Raw genomic sequence first — 20151 nt, forward strand, 5'->3', positions numbered from 1 at the left:
TTAGTTTATCACACATGTAGTAGTAGACAACATAAATTCTATTTCAAAATGTTAGTGTGAATAAGGTCATGTCCTAACTTATTTCTTAGTGTGGACCTATTCACAAGTTAACTTAGGTCCTAGGTGTCTTTCTAGAGGTTAGTTGTGATGGGGTCATATATCACATGTTTTTCTTGTGTCCTAGGTCATTTAATATTTGTTCTAAGAGATGCATGTCAACATCTTGGGTGATCCTTCACTCGCCTATATAAGCAAGGTTCATATACACTTTGTAACATACCTCATAGTTCATCATTTGATCATATCTCATAGATCTTAATATGAAGCAAACTCATTTCTTTCATAGTCTTGTGGAAGGTTTGGTGTGTTTTTGAAAGTGGTCTTCAGTGTTGAGCTAATTTTCAACTACTACATGGTATCAAAGCCATGGCTATGCAAAACCCATTTTAGATCTGAAGGTACAGCTATTGCTAGATGAGAGATCTTGGTTGTTTTTAGTAAAGTTGAGTATGCTCTTCTATTGCATTGTACAGTGACTTGGAGAATCAGAAAAGTATTAAAAAACACCAGATTTGAGGTTTCCTCTTTTGTGGGTTTTCATTGCAAGTTCATATTGGAGCGTGTTGGAGCAAATCTAAGCTCACCATTGAGTTCAAGAAGTCAAAGAAAGTCAGTTTTGTGTTTTGTTTCACCCAAATCACTTGTCTAGGCTAGATTTGCAAGGGTTTAAAGTTGGGAGGGGGTTGCTGGATTCAAGAGGTAGCTGAATTTTTGGAGCACTTTGGGCCAAAACAGACCCTGGCATTGCGTTTAGAAGGCCCAAAAACCTTGAAATTGAGTATCTACATAGATTGGACACTCCGTGAGTACTTGTGACTTTTATGCCTCTGCTGGTAACTTGCAGGTTGCACAGTCCAAGAAACTTATCAGAAAACCATTGAAAACTTGTTGAAACACGCACAACTTGCCAACCAAAAATGTATGCTAGGGAAAATGTGACCAAAGCTTGCTAAAATATGCCAAAACAGGGGACAAAGCTGTGACGTGGGAAAAATGTGGATTCAACACGATTTTTTCCCTATGAAACTTCCCACATGAATTTATGATTGTTTCAAATACAATCATCATAAATTCATGGTAGTTATTAGTTAGTAACTAGCTATTGTATCTAGTGATTATCTGGCTTCGCATGATGATGCATTTTGTAATACATATGTATTTCACTATCAATTTTAATAGAAAACATTCCTCATGTGGTTTCTTAGACTCATTTGATACATTTTGTAGCTCAATGTTGCAAAAAGTTTTTTTATAAGAAATTTTGGTACTTTTAAGTTGTTGATTTTTTGCCTAGTCAAAAAGTTTGGGCTTACTAAGTACCCTCTAAGTTCTTGTTTGCAAACTATGGCCATCTGTGTACCCTCTGCAATCTCTTGTGCAGATGAGTGATGTCAGTTAGTACGACTTTGGTGTTTTTCAAATTTTTTAATTAGTGCTGTTTAAATTTTGGTTAGTCCTTGGTCCAATAGAGTCAGTCCTATCAACAATGCTGAAGTGCTTAAATCTTTGTGGGGGTGAGGGGGTGTGTGGGAGCCGCCTCCCCTCCATTGCTAACGAGTGAAGCTTCTTTTTTGTAACGACAATGTGCATGGTCACATGGGTGATCGTAGGTTTAGCACATAGGTCTTATTTTGATCCCTCCAGAGTCCTAGAAGGGCATTTTTTCTATGGAGCATAACTTTTTGCCATGGTATCAAAATTGTGCAAACAAGATATTGACAAAAAGTTGGTTCTATGTACTTCGCAATGGTGGAGGTGATTTTTCCTAAGTTTGTTGTAGGTGAATTTTATTGCCAATGGAAGTTAATGTTTCCATTCTGGATCCTTGAGCTCATAACTTTTTGGCACAATCTCCTATTTTCATGATTTTTGCAATGCTGTAAAGGTATTGAGGAGCTCTATAATTGTGCACTTGCATTTTTTCCAGATTCAAGCCCAAGTATATTTTATTCACTTTTTTGCACATAGGTCATTATGATTGATTACTTGGACATCCTATCTTCTAGAGAGGTTTTGTCTTTTTGGGAAGGCTTCATATGTAGTATTGATCATTTGATAATCCATATGTATTCAGCAATCAAATTTAATCTAAAACACTTGCTCATGGTTTTTTAGACACATTTGATACATTTTGTAATTGAATTTTGCAAAATAAAGTGTTTTTATAAGAAATTGTGGTACTTTTAAGTTGTCAAGTTTTTGCCTGGTCAAAGAATTTGGGCTTGCCAAGTACCCTATGAGTTTGAGTTTGCAAACTATGATCATCTATGTACCCTTTGTAGTCTCTTGTGAAAACAAGTGATATCAATTGGTATGACTTTGGCATTTTTCAATTTTTTTACTAGCGCTGTTAAAATTTTGGTTAGGCCTTGGTCTCATAGAGGTGGTCCTATCAACAATGCCGAAGTGCTTAAATATCTATGGGGGAGAGGGGGCGTGTAGGAGTAATCACCCCACCGTTGTATATAGGCGATGCTTCTTTTTTGCAACAATAGCATGCATGGTCACGTGGGTGATCATAAGTTTAGCACCTAGGTGCTTATTTTGGTACCTTTAGAGCCCTAGAAGGACATTTTTTTCGATAGAGCATCACTTCTTGCCATGGTATCGACATTTTGCAAATGAGATATCGACAATTAGTTGGTTTCTTGTACTTTGCAATGGTGGAAGTGGGTTTTTTTGAGTTTGCTATAGGTGAATTTTATTGCGAGTGGAAGTTAATTTTTCCTTTCTAGACCTTCAAGCTCATAAATGTTTGGCACAATCTCCAATTTTTGTGATTTTCATTACATTGGAAAGGCATTGAGGAGCTCTTTCATTCTGCACATGAAGTTTTTCCAAATTCAAGCCCAAGTATATTTAATTCTTATTTTTGTTCATATGGTATTGTGATTGATTACTTGGACATCTTGACTTCTGGAGAGGTTATGTCTTTTTAGGAAGGCTTCATATGTAGTATTGCTCATATTTGGGGGTTTCTATATGCTATTAAGGGTTTTTGTCTTTGTAAATTTGGAGAATTCTCATAGTTGATAATGGATTTTTCATTTCATCCTTCTTTGATCATCTTGAGAAGGAGAAATTATAAACAATAGAGAGATGGCATCATAAAACATCTTCGATGGTTTCATTTATTGTTACATATGTATGGTCTTGTTTCCCCTTCAAGTACATCTAGTAAGAAACTTGCTTGGAATTGCAAATTTGATCATATCTTAAGAGTTATTGCTATGCATGTTGATGATGACATATTGAAGTCTATTCTTGATTTTGAGTGTCCTCATGTTATTTGGACTAAATTTTGGGAGATATATGGAGATCATCATACTCTGCCATTCCTAGATTGTAAGCAGGAAAATTAGTAAATTAGACTTTTTGGAATTTATTAAAATAAAACAATAGTATTAAGTTATAACTACGGGTAGTTGGTTGTATGACGGTTGATGGCCTAACCAACTGCAAACTCTTTATATGTAAGCTTGTAGCACATTTGGAGGTGCGTTATGGTGGAGATTAATATGATATACATCTGTGTTACATCTGAAGGTTGGCGGGATGGAAGCATAATGGGTCGTCCGTTCGACCAAAGCATTCTTGTAACAGATAGTGACGTAGAGGATAATACCGAAGTAACCAGGGAGGATCAGTTGACACAAAACCTGATTCATGCGTGGGACGTTTCTGTGGACCGGTACGTACAACGAGAAGTGGAATTGAGCGCTGTCTCAGCTGGTACGGTATGGGCATAACTCAACGTGAACCAGGCAGTACATGATCTCTTGGGTAGTCTTCCACGGTTGTTGGCACGTGTACTCTTGGAACTTGAAGAGGAACGAGAAAACGTACGAAGGGAGCAACGTAGACAGCAAGTGCTCCAACAGTACGAAGAAAGGAATTGAAGGGAAGAAGAGCACAGGGACACAACACAACGGTGCAACCCCCGTAATTCCAGTAATTAATGCCAAACATACTCAACAAAGATCGAAGATGACAATCCTGGGAGGAGCAAGAAGGGAACCAAGAAGAATAGTGAGGAGATCCCTGTGCATTCAGGAGCAACTAGAGAGACTTGAAACTCTATTGGATAATTGAAGGAGGAGGGAGCCCGATAAGAGGTTCTGAGCAACATACACAAGAGTGGGATAGGAGTCACAACAGCCCGCAGGCAATAGTGGGTTGTGATAATTGGGAGCAAACAACAGCACCAACTGAGTCCTTTAACAATCCCCAGAGTAACCCTAGGAGTACAAGAAAGATGGCACATATCCCTGAAAAGCAGAAACTTCCCAGATTCAATGGAGTAGGATTAGAGGATCCCACTCGTCACTGTAAAACTTGCATCACCATATGGCAGGCCAATGGCAAGGATGATGAGGACTACTAGCTGAAAGCATTCCTAGCCACCCTATGTGGAATTGCCATTGACTGGTACACGGACCTGCCCACCACTTCAAAGGATACTTGGAAAAATCTTACTAAGGCGTTCCAGGAGGAGTTTCGGTTACTTCGGGACGATGACGAGATCGTAGCAGAAATATACAACACCAAACAGGGCAAGAGTGAGACGGTAAGGTCCTACTACTGCAGGCTGAAAGAATTGATTGAAAAAATGGACAATACCCCAGCTGATGGTCTGAAGAAGCAATGGTTCATCGAGGGACTAACCCCATCCTTGCGGAGAAAGATGAAGGTAGTACCTCCATCTACTTTCATGGACGCGTACAATAGAGCCATGGACATTGAAAGCGAGAACAAGACGTCGAAGGGTAATAAGCGCACAAGTGACGAAGATAGTAGTGGTGGAGAAAGCGAGGAGTCTCGGACGATGCAAGCACTCCGGAAGGATATGAGGCAGATGATGCGGGAAATGCGGACTTAGAAGGAAGAAAGTAGGAGGGGCATGGAACTCTGGTGCACAAAGTGCAAACTGGAAGGGCACACAAAAACCAATTGCCCAAAGAAAGCCTTCTGTGATATCTGCCAAGTGTTGGGACATTCCATTAAGGAATGCCCCTACAACTTGAAGGCAAGGAGTGCCCAGGTACTATATACTCAAGAGCAGGCAACACCACCGACTACACCCTCCAAGAACACAAACTCAGACGCATCACTAGGTGGCTATAGAAATAGTCGGAGGGGGAGTAACAACAATAGCAATAATAATATCCCACGCAGTCGCATTCAATATGATGCAAGAGGTAGACCAATGATACAATGCCGAAGGTGCAACGAATGGGGCCATTTTGCACGTGACTGTCAGAATGGTGTTGGACGAGGAGGGATACTTTGCAAATGGTGTGGGCTAGGCCACCACGAGGATGTGGAGTGCCCAAGACAAAAGGGCATGAACATGCTAGAGGTAGCTCGGCCAGAACCAGAAGTATTGGCCATTACCCGATCTCATGCAAGGAAACTAACGTACCCTGACCCGGGTACATAAAAGGAAAGGTTGAAGGGGGCACAAAAGGAAGTAGAATGGGAAATGAGTGAGGAACGACGGAGGACAGTGTCCAACAAGCCCACTAACACCATACGAGCCGCCTTTGAAGCAACCATAATGAAGCAGCTACTACAAACCACCGTGCAGGTCCGAGTAGCGGACTTGTTGCAGACATTGCCACAGCTGCGGATAGCCATAACCCAGGTAGATAATTAGATCACATCAGAGGGGACCAGGAAGGAGGAAAAGACACTAGGCGACAAGGACGAAGTGGAAGAAAGGAACCACTCGAAGTAGGCCGCTGACCCTATGTTGATGACAGTAGGTGTGGGCAGAACACCAGCCGTAGTAGAAATGGAAATCATGGGCTACAAATGCACCAATACGATTGTGGATGGGGAATCAGCAGTAAACGTGTTACCGAAGGAGACACGAAAAGCCTTGGGGAAACCAACACTGTGGCCACCCGCATTCCACCTGGTAGGAGCAGACCAGCATGGAATAAAACCAATCGGCACACTCATGCGACAAAAGGTAACCATTGGAACCCAACAGTTCTTTCTGGATTTTATTGTTATATCTTTAGAAAGGAAGGGATATGATGCACTCTTGGGAAGAGGATGGCTCATCATGGCCAAAGCAGATCACAATTGGAAGAAAAGCACTCTCTCAATTGAAAGTGAAGGAAAAAAATATATCATTGATCTATGGAACCAAGTAGTGAGTTAGGAAGTGGCTTCAGACTTTGGGTCCCAGAAAGATACACTAGGGGAGGATGGTGAGATGGAACCTGACGAAGAGGGAGTACTCCGCTTAGGGAATTGCTCGGAGGACGTGACAAGTTCTATCAATGGGCTATTCCATTGGCAGATGGAAGATTACGAAATCTTCCACCCAAAGTGCAATGTGTTGGAGATCCTTGAGATCGAGGAAGACAATGCCTACCGCCACAATTTGTCGAGTACAAGGAAGGGGAGGCATATGTAGATGGGGCCCTGGCTCATCAATTTGGAGAAAATGAGGTCGTACAATATGTGGAACCAAAGGTACGACAAACCAACCTTGGGGAAGGAAAGGACCCAAAAGTAATACTAGTGGGGGATGATTGGGACCCCATACTGAAGGCAGCAACATTTAAAATATTCCTCGAATATAAAGATGTGTTCACTTGGACATATAAGGATTTGAAAGGGGTACCTCCAGAATTATGCGTACATCGCATACCATTAATACCAGGGGCCAGGCCGGTACACAATCGACCCTACCGCATGAACAAGAATTATGCGGCTAAGGTGCAAGAGGAAATAGAAAAGATGTTAGAGGCTGAAATCATATTCCGGGTACAAACCAGTGAATGGGTCTCACCCATTGTCATCTCGCTCAAGAAATAAGGGAATCAGATCCGCATTTGTGTAGACTTCAGATGTTTAAATGCTGTAACTGTCAAGGATCCGTTCCCGATACCTTTCACTGATAGTATACTGGAAGAAGTGGTGGGGCACAAAATTTATTCCTTCATGGATGTCTTTTCGGACTACAACTAGATCAGCATAGCAGAAGAAGACAAGCTGAAAACCACATTTATTGTGGAGGATGGAGTTTATGCGTACAACCGGATGCCATTTGGATTGTGCACCTCCCCAACCACATTCCAGAGGATCATACTGCATATCTTCGACAAGATGGCAACTGGAAATTTTAAAGCATTCCTTGATGATTGGTTAGTATACAGCAAGAAGAAGGATCATTTGGAAATATTGGGGGAGTGCATGGAAAGGTGCCGTTGAGCACGACTTGCCCTCAATCCGAAGAAATGTCGGTTTCTCGTCCCACAAGGAAGGTTACTTGGTCACATAGACTCCAAAGCAGGGTTGAAGACTGACCCAGATAAGGTAAGAGTCATCATTGAAATGGAAAGCCCGATGGATGTTACAGGAGTAAAATCCTTCCTTGACCATGTGGGATACTATCGGCGGTTCATTAAGGGATTTGCTGAGGTCTCTCTTTTGCTGGAAAAACTCACGAGGAAGGGGGAGCCATTTGTATGGCACAGAGAGCAAGAGGAAGCCTTCAGGGACCTCAAATCCAGACTTGGAAGTGCACCTATCCTAATATACCCAAATTGGGACAATAAATTTCATGTGCATGTAGATGCCTCCAACGTTGCCATTGGCGCCACTTTCGCGCAGGCAGGAGCCATAGGCTTGGATCACCCCATATACTTTGCTAGTCGCCTATTGTCAAAAGCAGAAAGAAACTATAGCACCACAGAACGAGAGGCCTTAGGGATGGTGTACGCAGTGCAGAAATTCCGTTACTACCTCCTGGCCACACCCTTTACCTTCTTTGTGGATCTCTAGGCACTCATGTACCTGGTTAATAAACCGGTCATCCAAGGGAGAGTAAGTCGATGGCTGATCTTAATTCAGGAATTTACCTTCAACATTGTGGTACGACCAGGAAAAAGCCATGTAATGGCTGACCACCTATCAAGAATAAAATTAGGAGAACAAGTAGAAGGGGGAGTGAATGAGGATTTTTCGGATGGCCACTTGTTCCAAATAGCAGTCTTGCCATCTTGGTACGAGAAGCTTGGACAGTATCTCTCCACAGCAACGATCCTGAAGGAGATGCCCCCAAGCGAAAGAAGGAAGCTGGCACTAAAAAGCACGACATTCCAATTGATCCATGGGCTTTTATACAAAATGGCCCCTGATGGGATACTACGAAGGTGTGTCTTGGAGGAAGAAATTCCTGGGGTTCTTAGGGAATCACATGAAGGATTAGCGGGAGGACATATGGGCCCAGATGCCATGGCAAGAAAAATATTACTAGCAGGGTTATGGTGGCCTACACTCTATGTAGATGCGTGGGAATGGGTGTCAAGTTGTGACACTTGCCAAAGGGCAGGCAAGCCACTCAAACGAGATTTTATGCCTCTTTTTCCATCTCGACCTCAGGAGTTGTTTGAGAGGTGGGGACTAGATTTTGTAGGGCCACTCAGGGTAAGCAATGTGCATCGATGCCGATACATAGTCGTGGCTACAGAATACCTTACAAAGTGGCCTGAGGCCCGAGCTCTCCCGGATAACACAACACTCAATACTACCAAGTTTCTATATGAACAGATCGTAACTCGGTTCGGAATACCCATATAGATCACCAGTGATAGGGGTGTACATTTTGTGAATCAGGTGGTACGCACCAAGTCCGTACTACCTAAGGGCCAATGGGCAAGCAGAGTCAACAAACAAAGTATTGGTATCCATTCTATACAATACTTGTGAAGTAGAACAAGGGGACTGGGAGGAAAGGTTGGGTGCTGTGTTGTGGGCCTATCGTACTACTTACAAAGCCACTACTGGGCATACTTTATTTCAACTCATGTATGGGCAGGAAGCTGTGATGTCAGCATAGTATATTGTACCGAGCTTGAGAATAGCGGTCTAGAACCGGTTAGGAGACGAAGAGAGCCTAAGAGAGCGGTTGGCTACATTACTTCAGATGGAGGAACGTAGGACAATGGCACAATGGGCCACGGAAGTAGCCTAGAGAAGAAGGAAATTTTGGCATGACAAGCATCTATGATGGATGAAATTCTCGTTGGGACAGTTGGTACTAAAGTATAATGGTAGGAATGAACTTCGGCCTGGCAAGTTTCAGGTCCGATGGTTGGGACCCTACAAAATAAGGTAAGTAGGGACAAATGGAGCTATAAAGTTGTCTAACCTAGACGACAGTCCCATCAGAGATCCAGTGAATGGATCAAAGCTCAAAATTTACAGAGGAAGACAGATGGTGGATATTAACATGTTGGGGTACGATGGGATGATAGGTCCAATTGATGAATGCAAAGAGGCCTCTACCTTGAGGGATGAACCATACTCTTCTCAAGAGCATATAACAAGGAAAAAAGGAAGGGCCAAACAAGGACAAAAGGAGTTACAAAAGCCAAGTATGTGGAGGGAATTTTTTTTTAAGAAGTTTGCAAGGGTACCAATAAGAAATTGGGGATTAAAAAATTACAAATGAAGAAAAAAGGAAAAAGAAAATTAAAAAAAAATATGAAGGGAAAGTTACAAGCAAAAATATGGAATGGGAAGTCGGATAGAAAAACAGAAAAAGGCAACATAATAGTTATGATGGTGGCACGAATATATCTTAAAAGCAAGGTAGCATTGGACAAATTCCAAGTTGAGAGTTGGAGATGTCATGTCCCCTTTCTAGAGTGGACATCGGAGACGGAGGAGTTGGCCTATCATTGGAGTCTCGTAGGCTAGCAGAGGTTGATTGGGACTCATTCAGTGCATATAGTGATTGGATTTTGGCTTTACAGGCAGTTTGGAGCCAGTTTGGAGCAGTTCCTAGATTTTAGGGGGTATCCCTAAATTTTAGGAGGTCGTGACAATTGCCAGTCGTGAGGTTATTCATGACCTTTTAGATGGTTTCAGTTTTAGGAGATTTGGGTGTGTTTCCTAGTTTCTAGGAGCATCCCTAGATTTTAGGGATGAGACTGCCAGTTGATCCATGATTTCCGACTTCAGTCACAGACAGGTGGCAAATTCCGTTTCAGGTTTTTGGAGTCATTTGAGCCTTCTACAGCTCTTTGGGATATATTTTTAATATATTTAAATATTTCTTAAGTTAGCGTTTAATTATTTAAATAAGGCTATGTTTATAGCCATTTTGGAGTGATAAGGGGTTTTTGGCCTCATCTGGATGCGTATCCCTTGGTGTGATAGCTCGTTGGAAAGGTCTTGGACTTTTCTAAATATTTCTCTTTTGACTCAGATCCTTTCGGTGAACGGATTTCTTTATATTTGAAAAAAGGTCATTTTCTATGCACTTGACAACTTAAAATGAGAAGTATAACATTTTAACCCTAAACGCCCCATTGAGTCACTTTTAGGGTTTGAGCTTAGTGGGAAGGTGTTATAAGGAAGTTGAGACCTAATTCTTATTATCTTTTACACATTTTACATCTTGGATTTGTGATTTGGCTCTGGAAGAGCTTTTCAGCATCTGGGATGCCAACCCCAATGCCTTGCCTGTTTGGGACGTAGCCCCCAATACAGTGGTTTTGATTTGTTTGCAGCTATTAGCATCTTGGAGATTGTACGGCATTCTTTCTGGAGGTTCAGCAATTCTGACAGAGTTCAGCGTGGGGTTTGGGGTTTCTAACCAGTTGGGTGTACTTGGCAGCCGTACGGCTGTACCTGGCAGCCACTTTCCTTCCCACGTGCAGCACTTGGAGGGCTGGAATCTTGCCACAACTTCATTCCTAGTTATGTTACTCTTTCAGCATCCAGGTTGGAATTATTCCTGATTGTAATCTTCCTGAAATTATTGGAAATCTTCATCTGGTCAAATATTTGATTTTATATTCAGAAATCTGCCTTGAATCGAATTTGTTTTGGCTGTATATGAACTTCATTTTCAGTACTTTGTTCATGTACTTGTACTTCATTATTTACTTGTTGAAAAATCATCAAAATACAAAAAGAATTCAACCCTTCTGCAACTTCTGTCTATTTCTGAAAGAAAATATTAATAAGCAGGAAAAATCAATTTAAATAAATAAAAATTACAGCAGATTGGTAAAAGAGATCCATCGGGGATCTTTCAGTGGTATCAGAGCTTTGATCTTGCCAGCCTGTTGGGTGAAGATCAAGAGTTCTAATTCAGATTTGAGTTTAGTTTGGTTGAAAATCAAATTGGACATCATGACAGGGTTGTTTAGAAATAAACAAGCAGGAAAAGAATTTGAACAAACACCTTCAAGGAGTTCCAGACAGTCTAAGGGTACAACTCCTTCAACAAGTACAAGGAGAAGGTCTCCTGCCAAGACATTCAATGATATAGTTATGAACAACTATGATAAGTATTGCTCTCTTCCTAAAAAGATACGTGACCACCTTTCCTTCACACAATTCATGGGTGTACCAGTTGAAGATGACTTGATGTTTTCAAGTCCACGTCATCAACCAAGAACAAAACAAGAGTCAATTGAGAGCAAGGGAAGCAAAGGAAGAGGAGCAGATATGATGTTTACTAGTGAGATTGGTAGGAAACTATTTGAAGATTTTGAGAGACATGTAGATCCAATTGGTGCCTCTTTGGTTGGTTACAACGCTGTCCCATCATTTTTGGTGGAAGATGTGAAGGAAGAGTTTGTAACTTCAAGCAATACACAAGACATTCATGAGAGGTTTGATGAGTTTTCAGATTGCCCAAAGACTGATTTTGAATCAGCAATTGATGAAGAACATGAGGTTGAAATGGACAGCGTAAGTTTGGATTCATTTGTCACACTACTTCCTCTTCTCAATTGGGAAGACCATGAGGAAAGTCGAAATTTAATGGTGTGTAGTGAATCCAAAGATTTGTCACTACAGTATGATCATAATTCTGAAGTCCATAACAGCAGTGACGTAACTTATCTTCCTCAAGATATGACAGCCTTTGGTCATGAAGAGAATAGAGATTTGCATTCTACATTTGCGGGTGCTTATGGTACAAGCATGGGTTATGCTGATGCAAATAATACAACTCACCATAAGTCTGATTTTGTGTACTTTGGGGCAGCTGATATAAAACATTGCCAAAAGTTGAACGAAGATTGGTTACATAGAGCTGCCCAAGCAAAAACGCTTGCTGCCCAAGCAAGACACCACCTCCAAAGAGTCAAAGAGCGTCACAATCGGTTAGATGACGCAAGGATACAAAGAGAATCATCCATTAGATCTTTATTTCTTCCAAGGGAAGAAAAGGACAGCAAAGATATATTGAATGGAAATAGAAATCAGTTTGATTTTCTGAGTTTGATCAGCAATTTTCCTTCATCTAATGAGTCAAATTTGAAACCTTGCATTGAGAACATTCAAGTTGGGAAGACTAGGTGTGAAGTTTATGAGTTGTTAGGTGGCATTCATAGTGGACCAGCCACTGAAGGTTTATCCATGTTGCAGAACAAAAACATCTACTATTCATTTGTAGACTTGTCACCTCTTTCATATGATAGGGCAGCGATGTACTTATTAATTGGTGACTCAGTTTTCTTAGATGTGATAGTGGGCTATGAAGATCAGCGTGTAAGAGACTATATTTGGTGCATGGCTAAACAATATATTTATTTGGCATCCTCCAATGAAGACATACTAACTTGTGGAGAAATTGGGCAAGTTGCAGCTGCTGATCAAAGGTTTTGGAGAGGTTTCCATCACACTTTGCTTGTTGGAAATTGTCTTATTGATGGGTCCATTTCAACATTGAAGATTGGTGGTATTTATGGTTTCACAGTGGCTATAGAGAGACACGGTATCGAGGATGCCTCTTACTATCATTGTCTCTTCATGACAGATGGATGTGGATTTAGTTTTATTTGGGATCCAGGTGTTGATTCATTTGTTACAGCGTCTTATAGGGATTATAGTATGTTGCTCCAGATATTAAAGATTATATGGCACTTATATCAGAGGAGAGCAGCAGGAGCAGTTTATGTCCTACAGGTGGTTTGTGTGGGATCATGGTATAGACATGTGTAGTACCTTCCTTTCGTGGATCCTACATGGGTTGCTTCACTTCAAATGTATAGATGTAGTCGTGGGTGTACAATGGTTGTTGACACTTGGACGGTATGTTCGGAATATCACGAGGATGGAGCTGGAGTTTACCCACTATCCATCTCAGTTTATCGAGCAGAGTGGGACGACAGTTGATCCTCAGGTTGATTGTCATCAGATAGCTGGCGTGGATGAGTTATGTGATGTTACTCCTAGTGAGTACTTTGAGCCAGTTGATGTGGCAATTTCACCTGATTCTCTAGACAGGGTGATTGTTTCATTGCTAGTTGGTGATTACATATTTTTAGATGCCAACTTGGACAGTGATGATTTTAGTCAGTATTATATATTGTCTAGTGAGTTGGCATTAGATCTTCCGGCACATCAGCAGCAGTGTGTGGCAGTTGTGTGTCACTTGTGTCAGATGGGGTCAGATCACAGAGGGCCTTCCATGGATTGGCATTCATTGGATATTATGACAGATGTTATGCATGTTGGTGATCACAAACACACTAGTGGTCTTGGCATTTATGGATATTTGATCTATGGAGATGATATAGTTTTCCATTGCTCACTTGAGGTATTCAGCGGGAGCTATGCTTCGCTCTGGGACCCAGACAGTGTTGATTTGACAGCACAGGTGCTTCAGCATTTTAAGGAGCCATTCCAAACCGGGGCATTGCATGTTGTTTATATTAGAGATGAGCAGCAGTTACATGCAATGATTTGTTTACATCTTATTTGGGATGGTGGAGGATTGGTGTTTCAGTTGCTTGTGGGCAAGCAACTCCGAGAGGGGAGGCTTGTCATGTCCCCTTTCTAGAGTGGACATCGGAGACGGAGGAGTTGGCCTATCATTGGAGTCTCGTAGGCTAGCAGAGGTTGATTGGGACTCATTCAGTGCATATAGTGATTGGATTTTGGCTTTACAGGCAGTTTGGAGCCAGTTTGGAGCAGTTCCTAGATTTTAGGGGGTATCCCTAAATTTTAGGAGGTCGTGATAGTTGCCAGTCGTGAGGTTATTCATGACCTTTTAGATGGTTTCAGTTTCAGGAGATTTGGGTGTGTTTCCTAGTTTCTAGGAGCATCCCTAGATTTTAGGGATGAGACTGCCAGTTGATCCATGATTTCCGACTTCAGTCACAGACAGGTGGCAAATTCCGTTTCAGGTTTTTGGAGTCATTTGAGCCTTCTACAGCTATTTGGGATATATTTTTAATATATTTAAATATTTCTTAAGTTAGCGTTTAATTATTTAAATAAGGCTATGTTTATAGCCATTTTGGAGTGATAAGGGGTTTTTGGCCTCATCTGGATGCGTATCCCTTGGTGTGATAGCTCGTTGGAAAGGTCTTGGACTTTTCTAAATATTTCTCTTTTGACTCAGATCCTTTCGGTGAACGGATTTCTTTATATTTGAAAAAAGGTCATTTTCTATGCACTTGACAACTTAAAATGAGAAATATAACATTTTAACCCTAAACGCCCCATTGAGTCACTTTTAGGGTTTGAGCTTAGTGGGAAGGTGTTATAAGGAAGTTGAGACCTAATTCTTATTATCTTTTACACATTTTACATCTTGGATTTGAGATTTGGCTCTGGAAGAGCTTTTCAGCATCTGGGACGCCAACCCCAATGCCTTGCCTGTTTGGGACGTAGCCCCCAATACAGTGGTTTGGATTTGTTTGCAGCTATTAGCATCTTGGAGATTGTACGGCATTCTTTCTGGAGGTTCAGCAATTCTGACAGAGTTCAGCGTGGGGTTTGGGGTTTCTAACCAGTTGGGTGTACTTGGCAGCCGTACGGCTGTACCTGGCAGCCACTTTCCTTCCCACGTGCAGCACTTGGAGGGCTGGAATCTTGCCACAACTTCATTCCTAGTTATGTTACTCTTTCAGCATCCAGGTTGGAATTATTCCTGATTGTAATCTTCCTGAAATTATTGGAAATCTTCATCTGGTCAAATATTTGATTTTATATTCAGAAATCTGCCTTGAATCGAATTTGTTTTGGCTGTATATGAACTTCATTTTCAGTACTTTGTTCATGTACTTGTACTTCATTATTTACTTGTTGAAAAATCATCAAAATACAAAAAGAATTCAACCCTTCTGCAACTTTTGTCTATTTCTGAAAGAAAATATTAATAAGCAGGAAAAATCAATTTAAATAAATAAAAATTACAGCAGATTGGTAAAAGAGATCCATCAGGGATCTTTCAGGAGAAGGCCAAACGGAGGCACCACGCAAAGCGAAGGGAAAAACCAAGGCGTACATTGCCATGGTAGGGAAAGCGTTGACGGAGGGTTGCATGCGTGCACGACGCGAAGGGGAGATAGACAAGTGTACACGGTGCATCGATGGCGTTCGAAGGCGTACAAGTGGAGGGGAGGCATACGCCAGGAAGACCATCGGAGGCGTACGCAAGGAAACCGATGCCGTGGTGTTGTGCGCTCAAGAGGTGAGGCGTACAGAGAAAACCAGTGACGGAAGGCAATGCGTACACAAGCACAGGGATCGGCTACAAGCAACAAGGCACAAACAAGGTGTGGATAGCGTACGGGGCGCGCATTGCAAGTGAATACGCATAACAGGAGATCGTCAGCGTACGCTTGTCAAGAGGGCAACTTATGGAAGGAACCAAGGAGTAAGCGTACGCAGTGCGCAAGGCGTCCACTGAGTATGCATAGGAGATAGGAGCCGTGACATCCAGGGTGAGCATAACGTACACAACATATAGGGCCGCTGCGTACATGGCGTGCACAACATACAAGGTTGCGACGTACAAGGTAGCGGGAGCAACCGATTCCACCAAGGTGTACACCACAGAATGCCGAAGTTATCTATCGTGGGGCTAAGCAAAACACCGAAGGGCATACAAGCAAACAATCGCCGAGGCGGTCCAACATGGTGAAAGGTAGCCACAGAGACCTTAAAAAGGGTAGTTACGACATAAGTTACAAAGCCCGTAACTCCAACAAACAGGCAGGTATAACGACCATGGCCACCCCAGATACCATCAAGAAAAGTCGGACGAAAATTCAAGAACAAGTGACTGTCAAGAACCTGACATTTGAAGGAGTTACTGGAATGGAGTGCAGAAGGTGGTGGGAAAGCAGTGAAGAAGATCACCCCCTGAAAATTTCATTGAGAAGAGCAGAGGTTGACAAAATCATTTTCATGCCTATCTTCAATCTAAAAGAATTTGAGCCCATATTGCGAGCTATGGTCCATGGATATGAGCAAGACAAGCATAGATTAGTAATTGACTATTTGGGACAAATGGTGGTCATTTCTTATGCACCCAAGGAGTTCAAGAAAGTTTTTGGATTTCCAAGTAATGGGGATTCAGTGATGAAACCATCAGCCAGAATGTCTACGGAAGAGAAGAAGTGGCTATTGAAGCACATCTGTTGTAATACGCTAACAGAAGAGCAATGGGACAATTTGTGGCAGAATAATAATAGAAGAGGCTTGAAAAAGTCCTACATCACCTCACCAGAATGGAGATGCGTAGTGGACGTCTTGAAGAGCAAGCTAACCGCAGCAAGCCAAGCATCAGATGTTGCCATATGGATGCTACACCTCATGTACGGCCTGAACAACGACAAAATATACAATTGGGGTCGGGTCCTTTCCAATCGGGTAAAGGAGGCTATGCTCCTGAAACATAAAACACTGTATATGCCACATCATATCATTTCCCTCTTCTTGGAAGCATTGAGGACTCAGGTGGCGTTGGAGCATAGAGGGGATTTTGTGGCCTCGAATCCGGTGGAGCCTTACAAGCCAGCCATGTACTATTGGCTACACTTGGACACTTTTATAGTAGTTCCCATGGAGACACCCAAGAAGAAAGCAAGGCAAGAACCTGCAGGGAGCACGAAGGATGGAGGGGAGGAAGATGACAACTCTAAGGAAGAGGAAGAGACATATATCTTATCTTCATTTGATGAAGACGAAGGGGAGTTCCGTATGGAACAAAGCCACACTATGCACGGATCAGAAGGTGATAAGGAGGATAGGGCAGGCCCAAAAGTTGCAACATTGGAACCAATGGGCATGGCACAGGAAGGGAGGCACGTAGGAGATCTGCCTTAAATAGAGCCAGGAAGCCATATGGGGGGCATACTAGCCGTCGCAGGATGGGGAGTGAAGAAAAAGATACTTTTAAAACCATCACAAATTTCCACCACGACACACTTGGTGCCAGGGGTCGCAGGGAACTCATCTTAGTTAATAGACTTGAGGAGACATAGTGCAGGGGCCCACACCCTTCATATAAACACACCAAGGGGTGTGGAAGCCGCTAGAGCCGTCGCATTGGTAGTGGCACCAATAACTGACTCTCTCGCAACTATGGATGGAGGGAACACAAAACAAGAAACGCATCAAGAAACACATCTCGTTAGAGAAGAGCCAGAAATAGGAGACATGGGGAAGGGTACAAAGGAGAAGGACATGGAAGTTGAAGCGGACAGTTTGCTCGCGAGGTTTCAGATGGACATAGAAATCTCGCCACCATCACCATCATTAGGGTTCGGCCAACAAGGGGAAAGCCCAGCAGAAACGAGAGAAAGGGAAAGGAGCACAACACGTCTTCTTGTAAGGAGGGCGCCATGGGGTTTGAGATCGCTACTTAGCATTTCCTTTCAGAGCTAGAAGTAATGAGGATGACCACGTAGAGGATGATAGATCACTCTCGGGGGTTAGATATGGACATGGCAGTGAGGGCAGCTGAGGCCCTATTGACATTTATGAGGGAAGGATGTGGAAGAGAATTCTTTGAGCGCCTTAGAGCCTAGGGCTGGCAAGAAAGGGAGACTCTGGAAATGATAACAGATTGGGGTGTGCCACAGATCCTTAGGGAGCACACAGGGGATCGGAGGGTGATGGATGCCCTCACCACCATGGAGCAAATCTTCGGCACAACTTTTTGCAGCTGGAGAGGATGACTTGGAGAGCTGGCAAAGTGGCAGAAGAACACACCGTATCATTGGATAGGGAGGTTGCACTGAAGATAAGAATAGAGGCTCTAGAACAAGAATTGGCACAAGGACCATGAGGACGGGGAAGGAGCAGGAGTTGGCTACCTCCGAAAAGGATCGAATGGATGCACTCATTCTCCTTAAAGCAACTCAGGGGAAACAACTCGCGGCTGAAAGAGATCTGAGGACCTTCCAAGAGCGTGCCACGTCAGGAACAAGGACGCCCTCTTATCCATCCTAGTAGATAGTTTTTATCTCTTTTGTTGTTTTGTGTTGTCTGGAAGACAACAAGTTTTGGGGGGGAATGATGTAAGCGGGAAAATTAGTAAATCAGACTTTTTGGAATGTATTAAAATAAAACAATAGTATTAAGTTATAACTACGGGGTAGTTGGTTGTATGATGGTTGATGGCCTAACCAACTGCAAACTCTTTATATGTAAGGTTATAGCACATTTGGAGGTGCGTTATGGTGGAGATTAATATGATATACATCTGTGTTACATCTGATATATTCCTGCATACTATTCTTGCGTTGATTCGTTATTGTGTGTTGTTGGTTCCATGACTGTGTCCTATTATGCCATGGTGTAGTAATTCGGATCTCAGTGTTCTGTATGCTTATAATTCAATTCACTTAGGCTATAACACAGATGATCATGTTTTAGGCTATAACACAGATGATTGTGATACTACTCAGTACTTTCATTCTTTAAGGTTCTTTGAATCTTTAGAAGATGAGGATGAGGTTGCTTTAGAGGCTCCTACTTCTCCATTAGAGACATTTTTCATCCTTCACCTTTAGTGATTCCTTGTGCAGAGTTATTGATTGATACTTATGTCAATCCCATCAACTCGATCATCATTGTCTTTTAGATTTGGAAGACATATTTAAGGGGTTGCCCCTCCTCTTTGGTGATGGTCATTGCACATCTATTGTTTCTGTATGCTTATAATTCAATTCACTTAGGCTATAACATAGATGATCATGTTTTAGGCTATAACACAGATGATTGTGATACTACTCAGTACTTTCATTCTTTAAGGTTCTTTGAATCTTTAGAAGATGAGGATGAGGTTGCTTTAGAGGCTCCTACTTCTCCATTAGAGACATTTTTCATCCTTCACCTTTAGTGATTCCTTGTGCAGAGTTATTGATTGATACTTATGTCAATCCCATCAACTCAATCATCATTGTCTTTTAGATTTGGAAGACATATTTAAGGGGTTGCCCCTCCTCTTTGGTGATGGTCATTGCACATCTATTGTTAAAGCATCATTTTCTTGGGATCTTTGTAATGTCCCCTTCTCCTTAGCACGTGGACATTCATGAGGTTGGCCTATAATTGACCCTCGTAGGCCAAGGAGTTGATTAGGGGGCCGACTTGGCGGAGACTTGGTGGCTTCACATTCCATTTTATTTGGTCTTATGGCGAGATAAGGGGATAACACGTATCATGAGACGTGTGCACTTTAGTAATAATGAAATAATATTTTTAAAAGTGCATTTAAAATAACATGTGTAAAAAAATAATAATAAAGTATACCTACCCCAATCTTCTAGAAGGAATCTTATGATGAGTTATGAAAAGAATAAATAGAGGAGGGGAATAGAGGGTTGATCATCAGTTGTTTGTTATCTTCTTACACATTGAGGTTGTGGAGCCAAGAATTGTCCACAGATTTGGTCCTAGGGAACGATACCTCCCTTCGATCCGCATAACTAAGGAGGTGAAAGATCCTCTGAAGGGTTGCCTTGAGAGTGAGGAACATTCAGTTCTTCACATTGAGCTAATTAGAGATTTTCATATCAGTCAATGGTGGATGATTTTGGTGGAGTCTTCAGATTTTGGGTTTGGTGTTTTCAGCTCTTTATTTGGCATATATGTGCATCGATTATTATTGAAGACTAGGCGATTTTATCGGAGGTTATTTGGGGGTGAAATTGTGGAGCTAACTGCATATTTTTCAGGTCTGAGACAAAGACCGTCCAGCACCCTGTGCACCTCGATTTTGCTCATATGTCATTGTGGAAGCATCTTCTCAAAGATTTGTAGACGGCGATTTCATCTGGAAGGAAGGGCGATCTTCTTTGATGGCGA

At 42.1% G+C, this 20151-nt stretch overlaps 1 protein-coding gene across 11 annotated transcripts in view; it reads left to right on the plus strand.

The window, feature by feature from the left end:
• The window catches only part of LOC131026812 (zinc finger protein BRUTUS), a 101920-nt gene that overhangs the window by 54353 nt on the left and 27416 nt on the right, over positions 1-20151 (plus strand). The window lies entirely within an intron of this gene.

This window comes from Cryptomeria japonica, chromosome 1, assembly GCF_030272615.1.
Source record: "Cryptomeria japonica chromosome 1, Sugi_1.0, whole genome shotgun sequence".
Lineage (NCBI taxonomy): Eukaryota > Viridiplantae > Streptophyta > Pinopsida > Cupressales > Cupressaceae > Cryptomeria > Cryptomeria japonica.